At 31.1% G+C, this 7,221-nt stretch overlaps 1 long non-coding RNA gene across 1 annotated transcript; it reads right to left on the bottom strand.

Moving 5' to 3' along the window:
* Positions 1-916: 916 nt before the first annotated feature.
* LOC21412489 lies at positions 917-2,020 on the bottom strand. Its single transcript, XR_002902420.1, has 2 exons — positions 1,591-2,020; positions 917-1,255 (listed from the first exon to the last, which is right to left on the bottom strand). It is a non-coding gene; the product is annotated as an uncharacterized LOC21412489 (long non-coding RNA).
* Positions 2,021-7,221: the final 5,201 nt, after the last annotated feature.

The following is a 7,221-nucleotide window of genomic DNA, read 5'->3' on the forward strand; positions in this document are numbered from 1 at the left end:
AAAGACAAGAGGTGGGAATTTCTTGGTCCAACATTTTGTTAAAATTTAAATCAGGGAGACTTATATGGCAACGACAAGATAGCAAACTTATTTAATTATAAAGTTGCCGTCCATTTGACAAATTCATATATATATATATATATATATATATAAATGAGCTAATTCTTTTGACAATTGTCATAAATTGTATGTATTATTCAAGTAACCATCTTTATCCACATGAAGTCTATGGCTATTATGTGCATGCATCAACCAAAGTTCTGTTTGTAGAAGCGTATAGGAGTGTATGAGAAACGCCTTTTGGGTGCTAATTGTCCCATAATTAGACCAAACATTGACTTCCCAATTCAATTATTTCCATAGACACTTGGAAATGGTTACTAATTATTGTACACAACATTGTGTAACTTGTACTTGCAATTTGACAAAGTCGTAAATGTATCCCACATGGGTGAGAATTGGAGCCACATGATAGTAACTACTTTTAATGGGGTACAAGGCCAAAAGTACATATATATATATATATATATATATATATATATATATGTGTGTGTGTGTGTGTGTGTGTGTACAAGATTCAAAATGACAATTGAATGTCTAGATCTGACCCACAAGGGTTTTAAAAAAGTGGAGAAATGGTTATGATGACAAGTCTTATAAGGCGAAAAAGGAGTGAATTCAAAGCTCAACTTTGAAGAGAAGTGTTCACAAAATTAGATCCGTCTCTCATGCAACAAATAAAGCTAAAGCTATCTATCTAGCAATGATCAGCTCGCCCATAAGGCTTACACATATTCTTTGCAACTCTCCACAAGCAAAGCCAATTTGACAATATATATATATATATATATATATATATATATATAAACAGCAAAAAAGTCCAACGAATTTGTTAATTATAAAGAAAACAAAGGAATTAATAAAGCAATGCTATACTCAGAGCTCAACTCTAAGATTTATGATATTCAACGGTTTTGTCTCAGTCCAACATTTTCGAAGTGAATACCTCATGAATTATATGACTTCTAAAAAAAATCCTTCCCTCCCTTTTGTGAAGGAGTCATAATTACTTCTTCCTTATGTTGGTAAAGCTAGCTAGAACATTATTTTCCAAAGTTATATGTAATGTGTGCTTGCGAGTTTGCGGTGTGTGAGTTTATACACACACACACACACACACATATATATACACATAAGGTATTAGACATTGATTTCTCTGCGACCGGCTGCTCCATACGTGATGATCAACTCCTTCCTACGACAAACATGGCCGCCACGCATTGAATTTTATCAACAACATGAGTTTTTTAATATACTAATTTGTTTCATATATAGTAGGCCGCTAAGCTATTCAATACTTTATATATATATATATATATAATATGAATGAATATATAAATGTGTGTGTGTGTGAGTAATAGACATGAATTTCTCGCTTGCACTTTCAATAAAATAACATAGAGATGACATAAAAAAAAGGCAAGGAAAGAAAAAAAAAAGAAAGAATGGAAATTATATATGTAATTCTCAAGTATTAATATGATCAACTACTGCATGTTGAATTAACTTAGCTACACTAATTGATCATACCTGAATCGGTTCAAATTCTCTACCCCCATGTGGACGCTTGGTTTTTGTGTTGTCTACTTCAGGGTATAAAAGTCTTCCTTGGCTGCAAATGTCTACAGGAAAGATGCATATGTATATACACACACACACACACACACATATATATATATATATGTATGTATGTATATGTATACACATACATACGTGAGAAGAAATATTGGAGTTAAGGAATGAAGATGAAGAAGCTTACTATGATTATTGGAAAATATAGTTATTAATGGAGAGTTTGATTTCTTTGGGTTGAGGGGAATGAAGCCTGGTCCGAGATCATTCAGATGATGTAATATTGTTCAAAGAAATGGTCTCGAACCAGACAGCATTCCCCTCAACTACACGGTTCTTTGATCATGAGAGAGAGAGAGATGAAGAGAAAGAAAGACATAGAGAGATAGAGAACTACACGGTTCTTTGATCATGAGAGAGAGAGAGATGAAGAGAAAGAAAGACATAGAGAGATAGAGAACTACACGGTTCTTTGATCATGGGGGAGAGAGAGATAGAGAGAGAGATGAAGAGAGAGAAAGAGAGAGAGAGATAGAGAGTATATGTTTGATTTGTGGTTTGCCATGCAATGTTTTACATGGGCCGTTATATATATATAACAACGTAAGGATGGAAGACTGTTGTCTCTTGTGGGGTCAGATATGACATGATATGTGGTTAGTGCATGCTAGTTTCTATGGCTTCTTAATTTCTGTCGTTCTTGCCTTTCACACGCAGTTGGAAATTTTGGGCCTTCTATGTATAGAAATTAAGGGAAAGCAACAAAAGGCAGAAAGAAAATCCCTCATTTTCCCCACCTAATATGGTTTTGCTTTTAAAGAGAGAGAGAGAGAGAGAGAAATATTGGTTTTCATCTTTGCATGTCATGACCAATATATTGTCATTGTCTGCATGCATTTATAGAAAATGTTCAAACAACAATAAAATAATTACTAGTTCAAGGAAATTAAATACGGAAGTTTCCAAAATGTCAAAAGATCAATAGAAAATAAATAGATAGTTTGGTAAAGAAAATCAAGACCATGTGTTGTCATTGAAAATTTTTAAGAGGTACTTCAAATAAAGGAAGGATTTGATCAGTGTTCAGGTCAAACCAAGAGCTTCTTTAAGCATCAAATTGAGCTACCTCTCTTTCTTTCTCCAACCAGCTGCCTCCCCCTATCTCTGATCACTAATTACCCATGTGTCAATTAATCATCCAATGGGGACAAATCAAACATACAACTTGTTTAGTGATTTTATGAAATTTGATAACAAAAATGATCGATCATTCTTTTCTAGGGCCTGGAAACAAAATGTTTTTTTTTTTTTCTTTTTTTAGAATTAACTCTTAAAGTTCAATGTGCAATCAATATTGCTCCTTTTGTTCAGTATTAGCCATCTTGTTAAGTTGTTTAAGTTAATTTATTCTAATAAAGGGATAGTAACGATTTAGGAGATTAATAATAAAAATCGGACTATTATAAAAGGGTAGTTTTGTACTTTTTCCTATAAAAATATACACTACCTGTTGGCAGTGTATCATTTTGAATCATCATATCTTTATTAAAGTTTCACATTTTCTTGGGTTATTTTCAAATTTAACCCCTGAAGAATGGGAGTTGCCTCACTTTACTCCTATAGTTTAAAACAACATAAAGTTGGCCCCGGAACTTATTAGAAGTGCAACTTTAGTAATTCTATTGGTTTCCGAATTAAATTCGGTGCGGAAACGTGAGAATAGCGGATCATGCATAACAAAAATTTTCATAAAATTTTTGAGATATTCTATAAATTATATTAATTTATGCACGAATAAATTAATCTTATTAATTTATTTACCAAGAACCGGATTAGGAATTATACCTAGTGACCGATTAGGATGATAACTTGAGTTCTTTGACCTCGAACAATCCTCGCTTTAATGCTTTGTTTAGAAAACCCGAGCCTTTCTCGTCAATTCCTTGAATCTACGAAGATGTATGTGTGGGCACACCTGAAACAAAACGGGTTAACAAAACCACTCAAGAATTTCCACGAACACCAACACATGCATGACGTGAAATTTTTAACCGGCCATTCTATAAATAATAGGAGCAAAAAATTGTGGATTATTCTCTTATTTATAGAGTAGAAGTCAAACTTCTAAAAGGAATCTAATCTTTATCTCAAAGATAAAGTTTGTTAATTATCTCCTATTTAAATTTGGAACAAAATTTTCTCTTCCCTTTATCCATTGTTGGCCGGCCATGTATAGGAGATCTTATCCATGTGTGGCGCCAACTTGCAGATAGGAAAGGAAAAGAAAATCATCATTTATCATATAGTCCAATTTTGACTCAAATTCAAATTTCAATTTAAGTCAAACTCAAATTAATTTGAATTCTAAATTGAACAATTTATCAAATAAGTTTAAATGGATAATTCTAGATGTGTTCACACTGTGCCTTGCGTTCACACTATGTGAACACTTTCAAACGAGTGATCCAAAATTCAAATTTAAATTTAAATAATCACATTATTTAAATTATAATTAATTCTCAATTAATTATTCTCGAGTGTTTAATTTTAGAATTTCGTAATTCTAAAATTCTCATTTTGCCCTTTAGTGTCTTGTAGAATTACAAGGACGACGCGGGGATTCATGGACCTATAATTTCAAGCTCTAATAAAATTAACAATTAATTAAAAACTTTAATTAATTAATTAATTAATCTTTTTAATTCTAATAGTTACTCTACTATAAACTTAGAATTGCACTCTCGTAATTATAGACATAAATTACTTCTAAACTGTGAAGTGTCCATGTGATGTAGTCACGGTATATAGATCAATCATGCATAAATAATTTATAATTAGAGCTAGATGAAATCCGTTAAACTCTCTAATTACATCTTTATCCTTGAGTACCATTGATTCTCTAATAGACAGTGATTCATGAAACAAATTCATGATTCGGAACTCCTACTGGTCCAAGTACCGAATCAACCCTCAAGAGAATTATTTATCTACTTCTTTCTCAAGAAGGAATGGATTCCATCTCGTATAATAACATTCCTGGCTACCTACTTCATCATGTCTCCAAAATGCAAGGAATATGATTCAGGATCTCAGAAGCCGTACCGAATAAATCAAAAGACACAAATCCATAAATAGGAGTCTGTTAAGAACTCAGGATTAAGATCATTCTATATATGACCATCGGTAGACTCAATTAGAATTTCTATACTTAACGGAAATTATCAGAAATTCATATTGTGTATGTATCATTGTTCCACATAATCTCATTATGCGTAATACATTCATTTAATATCTCGTCATATTAACAGTGCAAATAACACCGTTCCATTCTAAATGGGAATGACATGTATTAATAATGTTTTAATTAAAGATTCCAAACTTTAATTAAATTCATTACGAATACCGTTTTGATTATTATTCTTAAACATTATCCTCTCGCATATAACACTTATATACAATGTTTAAGGTCACGTAAATAATCATGGAATTTTCATTGATATTCGTAAAATATTCATAAATACATGCACATAAAATAATGAATAAACTCTTTTATTAAATAAATAATAAATATCCTATTACATCTCATGCTTTTAGGATACTATTACCAACAAATTCTATCTGTAAAACGTCAATTTTTTAACAGTTTCGAATGCATGCGTTGTTCTCATCCTCCTATATTGCCTTTTACAAATGACTCACATGAGTACCCTCACCTGTTTAAAAAATTTGACGTCTCATTGATGAAAGTACCAAAATTGTAACTTCTTATAAGCTCGAGAGCCAATTTTGTGCCACTTTAAACTAAGGGGGCAAAATGGAACAAATCCTATTGTTTAAGGGTTAAATTTGAAATTAACTTAAGAATTTGTAAGATTTTGACCAAATCTAACATTTTAAAACGCGTACTAACGATAGGGATATTATACGGGACAATAAAAAGCTCTTATAATAATTTGAACCACAAATTAAAACTCATCATTTTTCATCATTAATAGACAAAGTTGTGTTAATTCAGTGAGGGCAAAAAGGCAGATTGGGGGATGATGTTGGTATGTATTGGAATATATGGGCGTTTGAAGATTGTCTCCTTTGCTTTTATAATTTTCATTTGGAGAAAATGTGTAAATCCGATATGTAGGTTCATTGATGAAGGGCACATCCTAAATTGTGTGATTCCAAGCTTAAATGGAAAGAAATACAGGTTGGCCTGTTAAAGCCTCGAGCAAAGCTTAGAAAGAAAAAAGAGACTACCCGTACTGCAGAGGGGATGTGAAAAAAAAAAAAAAAAAAAAAAAAAAAAATTAAAGGGGAAAAAAAAAAAAGAACCCCCCGAACTGCAGGGGGGAGGTGAAAAAAAAAAAAAAAAAAAAAAAAAAAAACATTAAAGGTGAAAAAAAAAGCACTAGCATTATGTAGTGACCCTATATGTTATTGATCTTAGAGATATTTTTAGAAATGTTTTTTTTAACAAATAGTATATCTTTGAGATGATTAAATAAATAACATATTTACTAATAAATATTTATTTACCTGCCGGATACATATTTACCAATAAATATACTATTAATTTTATTCATTTCAAAAATATATTATTTACTTAAAAACCATTGTAAAATATGTTATTTACTACAATTTATACATATATATTGTGCTTAAGACGTATTAGTACTTTTAAGCAATATCTCCTTCAAATTATTTGAGCTCCAAATACAATAATGTGGTGTTATATATATATTTTTTTTGAGGTTATAATGCAAGAGATGATAAGCTGTACTGATCAGAACGTGCAACGCATAAAAAGGGGTTGAGAAGCAATAATTCTGTGGTCCTAATAAACAATAAAACCGTCCTATATAACCTATATAATGTGATAGAAGACATCATAAAACTTAGGCCATAATAATAGACTTCCTTTTCTGTGGAATAACTTCTGTCTCCATATGGGAACAGACAAGACAAGATAAAGAGTCTTTGGCTCCATATATGTCTATTTCAAGTCCATTATTTATGTATGATCGGTTTAAGTTTTTTGAGATCTAAATTAGAGTACGTTTGGTTAGTGGATTCGTGTCATGGTTCAAATCATAGTTTATGATTAGTTACAATATTTTTTCTCATAAAAAACACACGTAAATAAAAAATGATTCTGAATCATGATTCTAAATCCATCAACTAAACGTCCTCTTAGATTAACAATAGATCAGCGCTTTTGGTGGATAATTAGTAGTTAATTATATATAGCTTATGCAATGGTACTAATCATTTGCTTGTTCTTGCTAAGTTGCATTTGAAAACACGGCCAGTCAAGAAACTAAACATGTATATTATAGATACTATAAGATCACCTAGTCTTGTACAACAACATATATATATATATAATTAGTAGTTAATTATATATAGCTTATGCAATGGTACTAATCATTTGCTTGTTCTTGCTAAGTTGCATTTGAAAACACGGCCAGTCAAGAAACTAAACATGTATATTATAGATACTATAAGATCACCTAGTCTTGTACAACAACATATATATATATATATATATATATATATATATATATATATATACTGTTTTTCCTAGATATAGGCGAT

This window comes from Morus notabilis, unplaced genomic scaffold (assembly GCF_000414095.1).
Source record: "Morus notabilis unplaced genomic scaffold, ASM41409v2 Scaffold81, whole genome shotgun sequence".
In the NCBI taxonomy this organism is placed as follows: Eukaryota; Viridiplantae; Streptophyta; class Magnoliopsida; order Rosales; family Moraceae; genus Morus; species Morus notabilis.